This window comes from Castor canadensis, chromosome 7, assembly GCF_047511655.1.
Source record: "Castor canadensis chromosome 7, mCasCan1.hap1v2, whole genome shotgun sequence".
NCBI classification, from domain to species: domain Eukaryota; kingdom Metazoa; phylum Chordata; class Mammalia; order Rodentia; family Castoridae; genus Castor; species Castor canadensis.
In genome coordinates this window covers 104,052,867-104,073,054 of record NC_133392.1, presented here as the reverse complement: position 1 = coordinate 104,073,054, position 20,188 = coordinate 104,052,867, and the positions used below count along the sequence as shown (strand labels likewise).

The following is a 20,188-nucleotide window of genomic DNA, read 5'->3' as shown; positions in this document are numbered from 1 at the left end:
TTCTCTCTATTCTTATATTCCTCTGACACTCTCTGTCTTACAAGATCCCCTTTTATTGGTCCTTTGTAAGAAATATTAGGTTTGTCTTGGAGTTTTAGCTGCCTGTCATAGCTACAGACCTAACCTGAGGCAAAGTGATGAGAGAAAAGAGAGAAAAGTGTGAGATTTCCTTCCACACCCTTCAAGTCACAGAGGCCTCCTTGCCCAGTGCCTTGTAGAAATACTGTTTCTCATAAATATGCAGGGCTACACCCCCATCCTTGGCAGGGAGGAGGGGTAGAAAACAGAAAAAATGGAAAAAAAGCTAAGTATTTCTCCGCAAACTTCTAACTCACAGAAGTCTTAAAAAAGGAGAAAGTCCATTTCTCCTATTCCTCTGACCAGAAAGATGGGGAGTTTTCTCAATTATGTGGCTTGTGCTGCTATTACATATTCACTAGGTTTCAGGCCTCAGGTAAAAGCTCCACTCCATACTCACAAATCATTTCTCTACATTTTGATTCTCTGTCCCAATTTGCCTGTTTTTGTTTACTTCTCAGAATAAACAAAGCAGTGGCTTTGTATGTTTTATTCTGAGTTTTTCACTGTAATAGGTGGGAAAGAAAGGCTATAGGGAGGTAACTCCACTTTGGCTGGCACTGCAAGTAAGGAAAATACAAATTAAAACTAAAATGTGATGCCACTAGACTTCCATTAAAATGAAAAATTCAGACTGTACAAAGTTGGACAACAGATGAGCAACTGGAATTCTTATACATTGCTGGTAGAAGTGTCAATTTCATAGACCTACAGATGGTCTTCAACTTAGGGTAGTCTGATTTATGATTTGTTTGCTTTTATGATGGTGTGACTGTGATATATATTCAATGGAAACTGTATTTCACATTTTAAATTGTGATCTTTTTTCAGTCTGGCATTATTCAGTGCACACTCTCTTATGATTCTGGGTACCAGTAGAGAGCTTCAGTTCCCAAGGATCACAGAATCACAAAGGTAAACCACTGATACCCTACATTGTACAGTGTTATTAAATGTGGTGTTTATAAGTCAGGTGCATTTTCAATTTATGATGGGTTTCTTGTGTTTTTCAACTTAATGATGACCATGTAACCCCATCATAAGTTAAGGAACATTTGTACTTTACAAAATGTCAGAATCTACTGAATCTCAACATATGCGTGCATTATGACTCTAAAATTCCTTGTAAGTATATTCACTAAGAAATACATGTCTGTTCATTGAAAGCAAGCATAAAAATATTCATAGGTGCATTATTCATATTATTCCCAGCAGGAAGCTTCCCAGCTGTTTATCAATGGTAGCCTTAATAAATAAATAGTCATGTAGTCACTCAGTGGAATGCAGCAATACGAATAATAGATTATACTACATTTAATAGCATGGATGTTACTCACAAATACAATATTGAAGTGAAGAAATCAGAGACAAAATGGCACACACTACGATTCCATTTATATGAAGTTTAATAGCAAAGGAATTAATCTAGGGTAGTGATTACTCATAAGAATGAGGAGAAGGTAGTGACTAGAAGGGGATATGAAGAGTGATAGATACTACATGTGGTAAATGGTATATAGTTATAACAAGTTATTTAACTGTTGTTTGTAAAACTTTTCTGGGAGAGTCATATATCAACAGGAAAATCCTCTACAGTAAACTCTAGGATAGTATGAACATAGTATAAATATGTCTGGGGTATTCTCAGCTATATTTCCAGAGGAATATTCCTAGAATAGAGAACAAATTTCATTCAACTGTCCTAACTTGAAAGAAATGTCCCTCAAGACTACCCATTCTTTTTATTCTAATTATGTGTTCACCAAACTATTCTCCAGTTGATAATTTTGTTTTCTCTCCTGAATACTTTTAATTTACACTGAAATACCCTGAGTGAATTGTCCATAAAAATTATTCTTTTAACCTAAGTTCTCTTTATAGATTGATAAATTTGGATTCTGACATGCATATCAGATTCTGATGGGTCTTTTTAGCATATTGGTCACTGAGAAGTTAATTAGCTCTAGTACAAATTGTAAAGTTGGGTTTCTAAACTTATTAGCCCAAAATCTGTCTCTGGACATTGTATTAGGGCTCTCTAATTTCAAGTAAGCACAATCAAAGAAACTTCCTTTTCCCCATAAAGTGGGGGAAGGAAGGGGGTGCATTCTTTCTATAGGGATGTTTGATGTACCATCCTGCCCCACCCCAACAACATATTTTCTGTCTCTTGCTTGGCATGCTCTGTATACATCATTCATTTCTCTTGTCAGACCAACTTTTCTTTTTATTTAATTCAAAAGACAGACACAATGGCCATTCTTAGACCTGAGGAAGTTGGGCTCTTAACCTGGCCCTGCTCCAGCTGTGCTTTTGAGAGCCTTCCTTATATTTTGGACCACCCTAAACCAGTCCTGGGTGTGTCCTAGACAATGAAAACCCTGAAATGTTCTGTTGCTTCCTGATAGGGGGGTACCATTCAGATCAGAGGGTCTTTCTGGAAGGCACTTTAAGCCTTGGTTCTAGTATTTTCTGTTTATCCCCTATAGGGTTCTTTCTGTAATACTTCTCTCTTACTGTGTGTTGGGGGCATTGGATGTCCCAGGAACTCCAGGGCTGGCATCTGTGAGATGGCCTAGGGAATCATGGCTGTGCTAATCCCTGGAGGGTTGCTTGGCTAGCCAAAGTGCCTGCTGACCAGGGCACTATTTTTTTCAAGGGTCTCACAAGTTTGGGCCACCAGATTGGTGCTGATTCACTGATTTAAAAGTGATTTTCACTAACATTGGATGATTTCGGGGCTCTGGGCTACTGGTATACTGCTGATCTTTGTACTGGAGTCACCTATGTTAACCTAGGCATGAACTCTCCCTGTCTGTGTTCAGGAGGAGCACAAAGGGAGGCATGGGTAGCTGTAGAAGTCCTTTATTAATCCTGGAGTCCAGCCCCATCTCCTTGTTACTGGTACCCAGGGCAGTCATACCATCCCTATGCAAACTCCGTGTGCAAGCCCAGTTATATAATCTTTGTGCTAGACCCTCTTGTTCCTCTTCCAAGGCTTTTCCTGACTATAGAAATGCCAAGCCAATATTCCCTTTTCATTGATGTCATGTTTTGCTTTTATTCAACATAGTGACATACTTAATCCTTGCCCAATAAGTGAAAGACATTTCTTGCCCCAATGAGAGTGCTGTCCTTGATCTTCTATCCTCACTACTGGTAACCATGTGAGTGAGGCAAGGATACAGTCAACATGAAAAAGTTTATAGTGTAGGAATGCTGTGATTAAGGCCTAGAGGGTTCAAAAGAAGACACAATTGGAAGATATGTTCTTTGGGTAAATGTTATAAATTCTATGAATTAATGCTATAAAATTCCAAAAGATGAATTTAATGCGATCATAAAGCAAATAATTGTTTACATTTTCCTGCATCCTCTGTGTAAGACTTGAGTCTTATGAAATAACATTTTGAGAGTCATTAGAAGCCAGTATTCACAATGGATGTTTCAGTGATTTGAGTAATGATATAATCAGTATTAAACACATGATATTAGGGAACTTCAGATTCAAAAAAGATCTATATTGTTTTTATTAAAAAAATCCAAGAACCATGGCATTGTAAACAATAGTGTTTTTAACTTTTCTTTGCAGTTGGGCTTATGAAACGCAAAGAGGTGGTTCCTGGAAACTAAGGAAAGTTTCCATGTGTACTGATTGGATAATAAGCAACTATGTTAGAACTTTTTCCTTCCCTAAGTCTTTATCAATATAGTATTACACCTCAGATGGCCCCTTATAATTACTTTTGTGTTGTTGTTGGCAATACTGGTGTTTGAATTCAGGGCCTCACATTTGCTAGGCAGGTTCTCTACCATTTGAGCCACATCCTCACCCCTTTTTAGCTTTTAGTTGTTTTTCATATAACGTCTTGAGTTTTGACCTGGGGCCATGAGACAGGATGTCACTAGCTTTTTGCCTGGACTTATCTTGAAGCTGTGCTTCTTGATACCCACCTCTCAAGTAGCTGAGATTACAGGTGTACACCATCATGTCTGGCCCTGTAATTTTATGATCGAATTGTTGCTATAGTTAGCTCTTGCCTAACCACCTCCTCCCTCCAATTATTTCCTTGAGATTTTGAAAATGGTAGGGGCAGCCCTGGACAGAAGGTAGTGCTTAAGCTGAGTGCCAGTGGCTCACGCCTATAATTCTAGCTGCTCAGAAGGCAGAGATCAGGAGGATCGTGGTTCAAAGCCAGTTCAAGCAAATAGTTCTGCAAGACCCTGTCTCAAAAAACCCCTTCACAAAAAAGGGCTGGTAGAGTGGCTGAAGGTGTAAGCCCTGAATTCAAGCCCCAGTAACACACACACACACACACACAAAGGTGGTGCTGCGAAAGCATCCACATTTCTATCTCTTTTCCAATCAGGAGATTCCCAACTGGAAACTCAGCCTCAACTTCAAATTTCCAGACAAAGACTGTAGTTGCTCTAGTTTGGGTCATATGTACATTTCTGGTCTATTTAGTTATGGGAGGTATTCAGAGATGTGGTATAATATATATATGACTGCTAGGAAACACCATTTGGGAAAAGGAGAAAAGAAAAGGCAGTTGGTTCTTATATTGGTTTTTTAGTGCTGTGTAACAAATTAGCACAAATTTAGCAGTTTCAAACAATGCATATTCATAATCTCTCAGTTTCTATGGCTAAGAAGTGTATGAATTGGAGTCTCTGCTTTAATGCCTTACCAGGCAGCAACCAAGTTGCAGACCAGGACTGCAATCTCATCTGAAGCTTGGGGTCTTCTTCCAGGTGTATTCAGATTGTTGGTAGGATTCAAACTTTGCAGCTGTGGTACTGAAGTCTCACTTTCTTTTTGGATATCAGCCAGGGCTTTCTTGCAGCAACTAGAGACTGACTTCAGACCCTAATCACATGGTCTTCTGAAAACATGGAGGCCAACAGGAGAATTTCCATGTAGTCTGCTGCTGTCACCACCACACGACTACTAATTATTAATATTGTTATTGCTCCTGTCTTATATGTTTTGTTTTTTGATTTTTTTTTTTTTTGGTGTCATTGAGGTTTGAACTCAGCGCCTCACACTTGCTGGGTAGGCTCTCTAGCACTTAGCCACACTCTCAGCTACATTTAAATCATAGGAAAAATTGCCTATAACATAACATAACCAAAGGAGTAACAGACCATTATATTCACAGGTCTCGTCTGCACTCAAGGGGAGGATATAACACAGGTTGTGAAGAATCTTGGGAATCATTTTAAAATCCTGTTAACAATGACTCTTGAATAAGCAAATACTATAAAAGAGGGCCAACAGCATTGTTCAGTTCTCGAAGAATTGAGAAATCCTTCTTAAACTATTGTCCACCTTTTTCTCTCTGGATTTCTTTTAAAAACGGTAAATTAGTTTATTAGTGTGCACAGAATATGAATATTCAGACATTTAAATCTCACATACTTCATATATACATTTCTAAGCATATTTTGTCACATAGACTTTACTACAATTTAAAACAAATGTGCTGGAAGAAATAAACTATTAAACAGTTTTTTACTTAATATATTTTATAATTCAACATTCTTGGAAATTCAGTGGATAAAAATTGTACATACACGCACATGCATGCATGCTTCTTAACTCTTCAATTTATATGCTATCTTCACTCTGTAGAAAACACTGACAGGAAGTTTTTGCCAGCTGGTGTTGCAGAGTCCTTTATAAATTAATTATAGTATTTACTAGCCATATGGGAGTAGAGAAGTCTAATTAGGTCAAGGAGGCTGGCTCTGCTGGAAACTGAGAAGTAAAGCTTATATAAGGTGTCAGTTGTAAATCTATTGCAGTATGTTAAAGAAAAAAGAAAACTGGTGGAACAATACAAAAATTACATGAAATGTATGGTAAAAATCATATAATTATAATAAAAACTTGTTAAAATTTGCCATCAGTATATGGTAAAAATCAAGATTTTAGCTGATTCCATAAAGAAGAATGAAATTATGTTGTTTGCAGGTAAGTGGATGGAACATGAAAACATGTTAAGCCAAGTAAGTCAGGCTCAAATGGTGAAAGGTATCATGTATTCCCTTCTATGAGGAAGCTAGACATGTAAGTTAAATGTACACATAAATACATGTGTGATCTTTTATGTGTACATAGTGAGAGAACAAGATTGTATTAGTGGGTCTGTCTGAGTGGATTACGGAGGTGGGAGAGGGAAAGAGAATGTTAAAGAATGAAAAATACTGAAATGTCCCATCTATGTACGAATATAGCATAATGTACTGTAAGCTGTTGAATATCAGGGAAGCAGGGTGAGAGAGAAAGAGCAAGTAATGTTGGGGGGCCTAATTTGATTAAAGCGTGATTCTTATATGTCTGAAATGCCAAGGCAAACCCCCCCTAGACTATCAATATACACTTTTTAAAAAATGAAGGACAGAAGGGTAAAACAGGTCTTTCAGGGATGGTTACCAGTGGGAGGGAGAGAGCATAAGGAAAGGGTAAATGAAGGTGAATATGGTAGGTGTATTTTATATTCATATGTGAAAACGGAGTAATGAAACCTATTGAAATTGTTATAAGAAAACAGAGGAGGGATGAGGGAGAACAATGAAGGGGGTAAATCTAAGATATATTATAAGCACATATGTAAATGTCACAATGTATTCCCCTGTACGACTATTATATGCTAATAAATTTTTTTTAAAAAATTAGCTGACAAAGGACTTCACAGGTATTCCAGACCACAGGAGAAATTGGGTGCTGGATGCTAACAGTATATTCGTTATTTAATTGATTAATTCATTCAGCAGCACAGGGCTAGATATCGCAGCTAAAAAGAGGATTATATCATTCTCTTAAAGAGAGCACAGAATGTGAGTAAATGTAGATGCACGTGTAAATAGTTAGAAAATAGTGTTGTAAGTGTAGTATAGGCATACTTAGAAGTATGGGGGTTCCCAAGCACAACTGCCCCAGTTCATGGGTGGGGAAGAGAACTGCATTGAGATTACTTCATCACCAAACCAAATCTGGCTCAATTTTATCCTTAAAATGTTGGGACAAGAGTAGGGCAAGCAAGACATAGAGAGATGCAGTTTAAGGAGGTAGTCCCTGATGGGTTGAGCCTTGCAACATCATCTGAAAGTGATAGCCTGCATAAATACTGGGCCCCAGACACATCTCACTATTCTCATCCTGTTATTCCTTTGATTTTTACCATTCTTCAAAATTTTCCTTGCCTTTTTCACAATGAAAAACAGTTGGGAAACATTCACATTGACATAAATAACTAAAAACAGTTTAAAACTTACATTCTAATAAAGGGATCATCAGTTTAGCAGAGAGCAAGTCTCATAATAATAGATCAAAATGTTTTCAGGGGCTGGGCAGTATCATAATGAATAAAGCAGGTCTGTGTAAAACACTGAGGAATGAGGGACATCGTGATGAGCTAGTCAAAGGCATTTAAATTCAATTTAAGAATAAATGCTGTTTGGGCTTAAAAAAAAAGTGCCAGTTGGATTATTAGGTTAGTAGAGCAATGTTCTGCCTGTTAAAAACATTCATTTGTTATGCTAGATTTCCAGATTTTTGTAGACAAATATATGTGAGGATATGAGACTAAGATGGAATACACCTACTTTCAATATTCATTGCCCCCCCTTTTTTTTCCTGGCTGGTATTTGAACCCACAGCCTTGTACATGCTAGGCAGTCTGTCTACCAATTGTGTTGTGCTTCCAGCCCACTTGTTTTCATTTTGATTTTTAGACAGGGTCTCTCTTCTACCTTTGCCTGAGCTGACCTCAAATTCGTGATCCTCCTGCCTCTGCCTCTGGAGTAGCTGGGATTATAGGAGTGAACCACCAGATCTTACTATTCCTTCTCCATTTAATTTTTCCCTGTGAGGCCTCATTGAACATTCCTTTGGTTTTCTTTCTTTCAAGTCCCAATATTTGACCTATTTGTTCCCATCCTTTACTGCCACAGTTTGTTGTTTTGCTGTAATTGTAAGTCATAGAACATAGCTGTAGAGTTTTTCACAGGTATAAATTAGAGAGATATAGACCAAGTTTAAGAATAGGAAAGGTATAATGTCATTGGAACCTTTAAAGTGTCTTGTCTGGACAGGAGCAGTATACTAAATAAGAGCAGTCCCAGTTTATATCTGGTCAATGTGCTTTCCTCATGCATACCCTGCTCCAGGTGCTTCTCAGAACCTACCAGCCATTTTGGTTCTCTAACCCTAAGCACAGTTTTGGACTATTGTCCCAAGCTGTCCAATCAAAATGTCAAAAGTCTCCTGATGAGGAAGAAGTTAAATATTTGATCTTTGGATCATTCACTTCCTTTCCCATCAGGACAGCACTAGGAAAAAGAAAATAAAGCAGGCAGTCTGGACTAATACTCTTGTCAATTGGAAATTCAGGTAAATAAGATAATTGCTTTAAAGAGGAAGAGGAGACTTTTCTACAGACAGCCCATAGCAGGATCTCCCTGGGTAAGGATTACTTATAGTAAATCAACCTGCATTCGAAAGTCATGTAATGACATAGGTCATTTTATAACTCTTTGAGGTATAAAAGGGAGATGTTTCATAAATTATATGCTCCTATTTTGTGAGACAATATGCAAAACCTCCAAAAAATAAAAAATCCTGGGTCATAGAAAGGAAGGATCTAGCCAGTTAACCAGAATGTCCCAGAGCTTTCTCAGATCTGTTTGAGAATTCCACTGGAATTCCTAGGCATATGAGCCAAGTTAACACATTCTCTTTTTGCTTAATCTGGACTGCACTGGATTCTTATTTGCCTGTACTCTTGAAATGATTTGTAAAACTTGATGCTCTGTTTGCTGTTTTTAGGTCCGATTTGAGAAGCTAATCCTGTGTGTTAGCTCACCTGGTCATGGTGATTGGTTGAAGGATGAACAAGGAAATACCAATCAGAATACTGTACTCACTAAGATTTAGGAGCAGGTTACCCACAGAACTTAAACAGAGATTTGAAGAGCTGGTAGATGAAGATAATTCAAGAGACTGAGATGAAATAAGGGGTAGGTAGAAAGTGATCTTTTGCAATCTGGACAAGGTATGACTATATAGCTCAGGATATCCTGGAATTTACTATATAGCCAAAAACTATATGGCCTTGAACTTGCAATCTTCCTGTCTCAGCCTCCCCAAGTGCTGGGATTGCAGGCATGCACCACCATGCCTGACTTGAGAAAGTAAACTGTGATTATAGCATTTGAATCTCTGAATTTAACCCAGTTAGCACATTCTCATTTTGCTTAATCTGGACTGCACTGGACTCTTATTTGCAACCCAGAATTCTGACTATTAGTATCACTAGAATTTTGTATAGGCCACACTGAGGGTCTGAGAACTCAGGACCATGCAAGTTCACTATGAAGGAGTAGTTCTCAGAGATTAAATATTTTATAAAGCCTTTTGAAACAAAGAATGCATTAAGTTATTTTGAAATTCTAGCTTTGGTTTACACATAAACATTGGAATTTTAAATAAGGTTGCAACTATTTACAGACATAGATACAGGTGCATATATATATTTATTGATTTTTTTCATGGTACTGGGTTTTGAACTCAGGGCTTCATGCTTCCTAGGATCTACCACTTGAGCCATGTCTCCAGCCCTAGCACTATTTTTAAGCATCTTACTCTATGTTATTATGAAGAAAAGTCTGCCTTCTTATTCTTTTGCTTGATTTACCCTCTGTGTGAAATCTTCTGGGAGTGTTTGACCAGGGAACATACAGTGTTTTGTGAATTTGGCTTTGACATAGGAAGCAAAACTCTACTTTAGCAATTATCCCTTTATGTTTTAATTATTTATTTATATATCTCCATTTCCTTAGAGATAGGGAATGAATCTTATTTTCATAACCTCAGCACCTGGAACATAGTTAGTGCCTAATGTTTTTAGAATGAATAAAGTGAGAAATTTTATTTTTACCATCATTGAAACTGCACATATCTGACCAATGTGAAATTGTACAGGTTGATCCCCTCCCACTCTCTTCCAAATGTGCATAATTATTTTACTTTGTATGCAACAAAATGTTTAATTGTGATGAATGATATTATAGTTAAAGCATGAGGCAAACATTTGCTGTAATAATCAAGGAATGACTAAACTGTTCCATGGATTAGATTAATGGTTAAAATCATGAGCCTTTGAAACTAAAATTTATTCTTGCTTCTTGCTAGTCTTGGAAACTTAGTCAAGGTGCTACCTCTCAGTTTCCTCAATTTACAGTAGAAATAATAATCCATCATATTATTGTTATCAGTATTAAATAAGTACTGTTTACAACTGTTTGTATGAAGAGTATCTAGCACATAGTCAGTGCCACCTAAGTGCTTACTGTTACCATTATTATTTGTATTCCCCAAACCTCATCTTTATCAAAGTAAAATGAGAATAATATTGCATATATATGTGAATTTACAATGAGACAGTGCATACAAAATGCCTGGCAATATATGCACAATTGCTAATTTTCTAAGCCAAAACAATAGTGGAACATATTTAGCATGATAGTATACAAACACATACACACACATACACTCATAAGCAGTGCAATATTTAGGTAAATAGGTATAGGCATTGGAACCACACTGCTGAGTTCAAATCCAGTCTGCACTGCATATTGTTTGGGTGATTTTGGGTAGGTTATTTAACTCCTCAGAATCACTTCTAATAAAATAAGGAAAATGACAGTATCTCCTCCTTAGTGTAGTTTTCAGGATTAATTGAAGCAGTCCCTCTAAACCAATAAAAACAATGGCAAGAAAATAGTGAGCAGTCAATAAGTGTTAGCTCTCAATATTGTTCTGAGACTCTGTTGCATTCAGTGGTGAAAATTAGGATAAGGACATCTGCTGCTCAGACTGTAATGTAGATAAAATGAGATAGAACCCACAAAAACATCTAATAAATAGTAGGCATTTGATAAATGTCATTTTTCTTTCACATTTCCGTGGTTCAAAAGACAATGCAGAATTTTACATTGCCTTCAGGTTATCAGCACAAGTATCAATTGAATTTCTATGTGCAAATATAGGGCAGAGAAGAGGAGGTAGAATTTGATCAGTGACACAAATTAAACTTTGTTTATTGGCTAAATATTCCATTGGCTTATTAGCTAGTCTTTTCATCTAAAAGCAGATTGTGCCAGAGATGCCTAATTTTTTGGTCACAGATAAATGGAGTTTTACCCTGTTCAGAGAAAGCTAGAGAAGTAGGCTAGTATTCCATGTTTCCTGTAACAATCATGGTGCACAATCTGCTAGAGCTGAAAGAGAATGTTATTAATCAAAAGATGCAAAAGTAGCTAAAGGACTTCATTATGCTGTTTTGCTTCCACAACTTGCACCTGGAGCTTTTTAATGAATGTGCCCTTTGGAGACAGGTGGCACTCTGCAAAGAGTAAACCTCTCTAAACCTCTTCTTGTCTCAAACTGACATGTCTTCATGGCACTGTGAATAATCAATTTAAGTCTTAAATGATGTGAAAGGCTTTGGTAAGACTATAATTAGTTGAAACAATTTTTCCTGGTCTATAGGAGCACACATTGCTGGAACTGGGGAAGACAGAATGTCAAGAAACAGCTGGAAAAAAAATCTTGCATTCACTGAAAAAGGCAAGCCCATAAAAGATAATGTACATTAGGTGAACAAATCCAGTAGATGGCAGTTTACTAACATATAATATCATTTTGTTATGGTGGACAATTTGTGTTTAAAGTCCTCTTAGAATACACAGGAAATATATATCTTAAGCGTTATGCATTTATTGTCATCTCTTTTGTGGTAAAACTAGCATGTTCCACTTCTGTATGTGATGTCTGCTGGCTTAGAGACTCAGAATTGTTATTAACGTATCAAAAGGACATTGAAATACTCTAGGATTTCTTCCATCATATTTATTGGGACTGCATTTATTTTGAAGCCATATAGATTTTTTATTAATAATTGAAGAAATTATTTGAAAAGTATTTCTCCAGTGAATTAATACTTCCACCAACAACTGATTCCTCTGAAAAAAATGGCTGTGATTTTAATATTTCATACTTATTTCCTTTAATTGTTAGTTAAGATATTTAACAACCTATTAGAGGTATGGAAAGGGAGCAGAGTGAAAAGGCAACATTTCCAAGATATTTTTGAATGTTAAAAAAAGAAAAATAAGAACCCAACTTTCACTGAGATATAAGCTCAAAGATTTTATCACTTGTTACATGGGATTTACCAAAAATGTCCAGGTATTCGGAAAATTCTGATCCCAGAACAGAAAGCTGATAGTGCTTCCTAGATGGAATCAGACCATTACACGTGCTGTATTTATTTAATTGAGCATAACTTATATCCTCCAGCAAGAAATCTTCTACATGGTACCCTATTTTCTTGGGTACCATGGCCTGACAGATTTCTCACACAAGTAAACATTTGAAAGTGATACAATTTTGACATGAAGTGTGCCTATATTTTGAAAGACATTAAATGAGGCTTGTTTGCTTATAATTTTCTAATAAAATAAAGGGCCTTCTGTAGAAGACAGTTTAAAAAACATATCATAACATTTTAAGTGTGTAGGTCTTGCCACATTTGTTACAATTTTCTAGTGACAGACACAGAGTAATAAGATTTCACTAACAGATGCTTAGTTTTGGGTACTCACCTGTCACTCAAGTTGGCAGGGTTTTAGAACCAAACACTTTCTTCACCATGTTACTGTTTTGAAGGGCTAGTTATGTCACATAATTTGATTTTGTTTAATTGAAAAGAATAAAAGTTGCAAAGTATAATATATTAAGGCTTATTTGATAGAAAACTTTGGAATACACTCTGAAAAACCTACTGTGTCATATTCTACTAGTTTAAGTCTATCCTACCCTATATATTCCTAGAGGACAACTTTGTCCCAGGTCTCAATAAGATCTGAAATTAAAAAGCTTAAACATAATTTCTTTCAGATTAATGCCTACTTTTAAGGATTTTTTATATAGACCTGAATTTAGATTTAATTACTGAATTTGAATTTAATTATTTGATATTTAAGGGTAGCAGGCACCATTCAAGTTGCATAGTTTCTTCATTTATTCACTTTTCTCAACAGCTATTTATGAAATGTGTCACATTCACTGGTATGTTCCAGGAACTATGTTATTCTTAATGCAGAATAAATATTTCACTATCCATACCTCTGACATGGAGCTCAGAGTCTAGCTGAGAAGATAGACAAGTAAATTAATAACTATACTACAGTGCAATAAAGGTTATGACAGGTTTGTATAAAGTCCTGTGGGAAAACAGATGAGGGAGCAATGTATGTCACTTGGGGGTTCTGTAATGACAACAGAGAGGAAGTCACATTTATGCTGGGCCTTGGAGTTTGAGCAGGAATTCTCAGAGGAGATGTGGTGACTGAGGATATAGGGAAGGAAATAGACATGAAGGCAAAAGAGTATGTTCAGAGAATGGCAGAATAAATTAAAGGGAATGGAAAATGATGTGGAGTTGTACTAGAAAGGCAATTCAGGGAAAGAGTGCACATATTGGACGCTAAAGACTTTGGCATGACTTTTGTAGGAAATAGGGAGCTATGGAAAAACTTTAAAAGTGAATAAAGGGATACGATCTGTTGTATACTTTAGAAGTTATCTCTGACAATGGTGTGAAAGATGATCAGACTAGGCTAGGAATAGGCAGGCAGAGATATGTTCAGGTCCTGTACTAACACAGTCCTGTACCCACATGGTGGGTAAGGGCATATATTAAGATGCATTTTTAAATAACTGAATTGTCAGAACTTGATGGTCAGTTGCTAGGGAGAGGCATAAACTAAAGGGAAAAAAAAAGTTAAGGATAATTTTAAGAGGTCAAGTTCACAATTTTTAGGTTTGGCTAGACATTTATTTAATCATCTTCTAAACTTTTGAGAATTAGAACAGATGAGAAAAATTAAACTCTGCAAAGTTCAGTAATTTGCCAAAATTATTGGTATGAACTTAAATGTGCATCCTCAAACTCATATGTTGAACCCTAACCCACATTGTGATAATGTTTGGAGATGGATTCTTTGGAAGTTAATTAGGTTTAGATAAGGTCATGAGAGTAGGGTTTCTCATGATAGAATTAGTGCACTTATATGAAGAGACCAGAAGAGCTGGGGAGGAAGCTCAAATGGTATAGCACCTGCCTAACAAGCTTGATACCTTGAATTCAAACCCTAGTGCCGCAAAAGAGAGAAAAAGAGAGGGGAGGGGAGGGGGGGGGGAGAGAGAGAGAGAGAGAGAGAGAGAAAGAAATGTCTCTTTAAGCCATCCAGCATGTGATATTTTGTTACAGCAGTCTGAGCAGACTAGAAGTACCTATAGTTAGTAATTTATAGAGGCCAGGTTTGAGCACATGCTATTTGACTAATTCCAGAATGCAAGCTCTTACCCACTATGCTGTTTCTTTCTATAATGACTGGGTAAGAAATGGTACCATTATTTTAGCCAGGAAATGCAGGAGGAAACCCATGTTTTATAGGGAAGATAATTTGTCTTTTAACATCTGGAGTTTGATATACCTTGCAGGTCAGACAGTAGATATACTTAGAAGAGAAGTGGAAATAACTGTCCAGTCCTGAATCTCATGAAAAAAATGGAGTCATGAAGCACAAATTTAGGAATGTCAGAGGAGTGACTCAAATGGCCCAGATAATAGATGTGCAGGGACAAGGAAGAGGACTATACAGAAAGCTTTCAGGCCATGGAGCAAAAAGGGTCTGTGGACAAGACTGAGAAGGAACATTCAAATGGATTGAAGGAAAACTTTCTTTAATTATAGTACAACTTCCATGTAAGTCTGTGGAGACTTTTTCTGTCTTAAGCATATACTGGGCAGAAAGTTGAACCAGAATCTTCTTAATTGTTTATTGTCTCAATAGAAGCCATATTATAATTTACAAACAGTCACTCACAGCCTTTCTTCTCAATTTCCCAATCACTTCCCATTGAACCTCAGTACAATTTACACCACACAAATTTCTGTAGTCACATGAGGCCACAAATCCACATGCTTGATGGTTCCCCCATCCACACCTCAATTCCTGCTCTATACTTGAGCCACCTACAGGTCCAACACGTTTCCATGTCAATCTGAGAACTGCTCCACTTGTGAAATATTTAACCTTGAAATTTCAGTAGCTGAGCACAGTGTATCTCTTCCGCCATCTTACTCTGTAATGCATGTTTAACTTAGTTTAGATTATTTATAGAATATTTGACATCTATTAAGTGCTAGGACTTAGGAAACACACACACACACACACACACACCCTAGCAATGAACATTGTCCCTGATTTCAAGAATCTCACAAAATAAGAAGGGAGCAGATATAACAAAGTTGCAATCTTAGAGTGATTAAAAAAAATAATAGAAGTGCAGGGTAGATGCAGCAGTGTGTTGTGGCAGAAAGTTTGAACAGTTGCACTTGAGTTGAAAATGGGAGAGGTATCATTTATCTGTGATTTTATACCTAAACCAACAAATTTAGTGACTTAAAATAGAAATGATTTATTATTTCTCACAGTTCTGTTGGTTGGGCTCCACTGCCAACTGGTGGCTGGAATGAGCAGGATGATCAAGAAGGACTCCCTCACATGCTGGGTTAAAAGTGCTATAAGTCCAGCTCTCCTCTCTGTCTTTTCTCTTACCGTTGTATCACATCCTCCAAGCAGGAGAGCCTACATTTCTTTACAGAATGGCAGCTGGGTTAGCCTGAAACTAGAACAGTGTCAATTCTTTAGTGATGTATTGGTCTGGCCAGAAATATGGAGTTTTGATGGGGGTAATGGAATGGGTTTATAGGAATGGGAAGAAATGTTAACAGCCATTTTTTGGCAATTAATGCAGGAGACTTTAATAAGGAAAAGATGTTTGAGATAAACCTGGAAGACTGAGAAGTTCATTAGGCAAATGTGAGTTTAGAGGAAGAGAAGCTCTACAGAATGAGCAGAGTCACAAGAAGGCAGGAAGCAGCAAAGTTGGACCATTTGTCAGGACATAAGAAATGACTGGAAGAACTGAGAGGAAGGAATGAGAAATGAGCTTGAGAGGCAGGCAAGATTCTGCAAAACTTTTATATTATAAGAAGTAAATTGAGCTTTATCTTCCAGGCTGAAGATAAACTTGTATGGAAGAGTTCACTCTCATTGATTCTTCTGTATCTTACTGGCCTTATATGTTCTTTAAAAAAAATTTTTTTTGTCCATACTGGCGTTTGAACTCAGGGCCTCATGTTTGTTAAGCAGGTACTCTACCACTTGAGCCACACCACTAGTCCCTCCCTTTTTTTGGTCTTTGCTATTTTTAAAATAGGTTCTTAACGTTCTTGCCTGGGGCCAGCCTTGAACTGTGTTCCTCCTACTTATGCCCCTCCACACAGATGGGATTACAGTTGCACACCAAAATTCCCAGCTTGTTGGTTGAGATGGGGGGGTCTCAATAACTTTTTTGCTTGAGGTTGCCTCAAACTGCAATCCTCCTGTTCTCCACCTTCTGAGTAGCTGGGATTACAGGCATGCACCACCCCACCCACTTCCTTTATATGTTCTTTTTTTTAAACAGTGTTTTTAGGCAAAATTATTTAATGTCAATAAATATTTAATAATTTTACAAACAGAATTTGTTACATGTTTTGGCTGGTTCACTGCACATCAAACTGATTTTTCTTCCAAGATAGCCCTCTTTAAAAGATGTTTAATCTGGTAGTCCTATCAGCCCTACGTGACAGAAACATAGGAGATGATCACACCATAACCAAGAAAGAGCATCAACTACATACAGTTACAAATGTTGTAATGTTATGCAGTATTTGGCTGTTACAAATCTCATTAGCAATGATATAGCCATTATAAAAGTCCTGTGGCTTGCACAGTTATTTCTACTGGGCAATAGTGTCCCCAACAGGTTGACTGCTACCAAAGTAGCATGTAGAAAACCTTGTGGAAAAAATTTTTATGGTCATGCCCACAGCAAATCCTTTATATGTGTTTGATCAGTAAGCCTCCTTTGGTTTCATTTTCTTTTCAACTCAACTGACAACTCATGGTCATTCGGTCAAACCTATCTGTCCCTGGAACCCTTAATTCTCAGCACTGTCATGACATTGTCCTAATCCTCAATTCTAGAATCACATCATCATTTGCTTGTTCTGATCCTGAAACCAGGCAGTGACTAATATTGGAGCAATTTCCATAAAGCTTTTGATTGCCTGTCTTAAATATTTATGATATTTAACCTCTGTTGGACTCTCAGTATTTTCTACCGTATCTTTTCAGATCCTTGTGCATTCCCTCTGATGATATGTATTTTTCATCACTTCTTAAACACTACACTTAATGCTTCACTCTTCATACTAGAAGATTACTTTTGTTGCTCCACTAGTAATTATAACTGTAAAGACCTCCCTTTGCAATCTCTCCTTGAAGTTCATTTGTTCTCACTCATTCTGTATCATTCCCTTCCTTCCCTTCAAAGATTCTGCCATCACAGTAGGACTCATTTTACCTCTTTACATCTCTAAGTAGATTTACAGTTCCTCCATTCTTATCCTCATCCCTCCTTCCACAGTTGTTCTTCCTCTTTTCTTCTCTTTTGCCCTAGATCTTAAATCTCCACATATTGCAAGTTCTTGGTCTAACAATTACACCCTTTATTTCTTTATTCAGTCTAAAACATGAAAAAGTATTCTCTGTCCTACAAACATTTTCCTCAGCCCTTCTTTCTTCCAAAATCAGTATTCTCTCATCATACCCCCGCCTGTTCTTCCTTGTGACATATTTACTCCTTAGCAGCTTGCAATTTGATTTAAATTCTCAATTGAATACCAAGCAGTTTCTGACACATTGTATGCATAGAATAAATTTATTTATTATGTTTTAATTCCCAATATCATAATATCTTTTTGGCTTTCATCTTACTTATGGTGCATGTGTGGGGTGAGTGACCAATTCCATTTTTGAACATGCCCCTAGATCATGGGGAGCTTGCTAAAGTACACTTAAGTAATGGTTAAGATTGGACATAATGGCTGAGATTCTGTACTGTATAGAATTCTTCCACAGTCAGTCTTACTGCATTTACATTTTGGTTTATGAGAACCTGTGCTATGCCAGCTGGTAAATAAATTGTATATTACCATTCCGTTTCTCTTCCTTTCTCTCTCCTCTCCTCTCCTCTCCTCTCTCTCTCTCCCTTCTTTCCTCATGGTCACTCAGTTTAACCTATCTGTCACTGGCACCCTTAATTCTCCCTCTCCTTTCCCCCCTTCCCCTCCCTTCATTTGTGTGTGTGCATGTATGCTTTAGGAGGTTTTATCACTATGTAAAAATGTGTGGTGAACATTTAACACATGACAATCATAGTTTTTTAGAGCAACAAAACTTTTATATACTAGATAGATTTCCAGAGAAGAAACCATGGTTTCCTGGCATTCAGAAGGTAATCAATAATATTTTGTCGGATGAATACTCCTTATAGATAGTACAGGAAAAAAAATTCAATAAACAGAATGTTTTTCTTATATTTTAAAATCAAATATGCCATCTATTGTTAGAGCTTACAGTGTTCTAAAATTCTGACTATTGTGCTATTGTTATTGAAAGCAAAAGAAGTAATCCACAAATCAGTGTAGCAGGGCTTGTTTTCTCTGGTCAATTTCATCTGTTAGAATATTGTTTGAGATGCAGTCTTTCCACAGAAAAACACATAAACTCATGAGGAGTGTGAACTTAAACTATAGCTATAAAACTATGTACTTATTGGCCTTCAATTTATCTAACTTCTGTCTTACAGTCTGTGAGCTCATTTAATAGCATAAAGTAAAGGAAGCTGGAATAGCATCCCCTCTGCTGCATACCTTTGGGACTTCCTGTATCATGATGACATTCAGTCTCAGCCAACCTGACAATAAAATGACCCATTTTTCCAACACAAGCAGCCAGAGAAGGAGACACTGCATCTTTTCACACTGCCTCCCTTTCCCGGAGCCAGTTCGATGCTTCCTTTGGGCTGAACACATGCACACACAAAGCTCTTCATCAACAGTTTTTCACGTTTTCTGTTAAATTGGGTTTGCTCCTCTTACATGAATTTCCCCCTAGATACTTTTATTCAAATAGAACATAAAGCATTTGAGGTGAACTAAAACTTTTTAATAATAAACGTTGTGGTTATAAAACCCAAGGAAGACAAGACTACTGAAGCACTGAGGAGAGATTGTTAAAGCCAAAGAAAAAAAATTTTTTTATGTTAATCTAAATCTTAAAATCAGACTTTTCAAAAGGCCAGCATTACTCAGTTGGGAACTTTTATAAACAAGCCTTGGGAGACTAGTCCATAAGGTAATTATTTTATCATCAAAAGTATTGAGTAAAAAAAAAATGAGTATAGAGTAAAGATTCTTTGACCTTGGATATCTCACTTTTTGAATAAATGACCTATGACTATTATGGTTACTTACTTAGATTTCATTATTGTTTTACTGAAAGTAAATGCTCACTTTTTGGGCCATGTTTTGTTGCCACTGTTGAATTCTAGGATGACTAGACAGATTTGAGAGTAGTCCTAATTCAGTGGAAAGTTCTGACTGCATCTTATTATTACAGATAATAATTTAATTATTTGAGCGGTACCCAAAGTGCTAGTTACCATAAAATATATTGTATTAAGTTTTTAAAGTAACTAAGAACTCGATCATCATTTTATTTTAAAGCCCTTGTTTTCTTAAACGCTCTTATTAACAATAAAAATGTTATTGATAAGCTGTTAACATCATTGACACTAGGTAGAATTCTAACTAAAGAAAACAAGACCAAGTCAGAAAGATTTCTATGGAAAATAGCAGAAAGGCTGTCAGAAAAGCATAATTTTCAATGAAAAATTCTGCTAGCTAAAAATGATGTGAATATTGGTCCCTGCAATCTTTCAGTTGCAATATTCAGAAAATAGAGTGAAAATGTGTAAAACTATAACACAATTTATTAACTATTATAGCTGATACAGCTTCTGGGCCAGTTACCAATTTATTGTCTTTTGGCTCCAAGTATACCTTTCAATACATATTCT

General features: G+C 36.7%; 1 long non-coding RNA gene across 4 annotated transcripts in view; it reads left to right on the top strand.

Annotated features, from left to right (window-relative positions):
- Positions 1-20,188, top strand: part of LOC141424912 (uncharacterized) — a 55,407-nt gene that overhangs the window by 1,425 nt on the left and 33,794 nt on the right. For all 4 annotated transcript variants that reach the window (XR_012449860.1, XR_012449858.1, XR_012449857.1 and 1 more), the window contains exon 3: positions 910-993. This is a non-coding gene — a long non-coding RNA (uncharacterized lncRNA). The remainder of the gene's footprint in view (positions 1-909; positions 994-20,188) is intronic.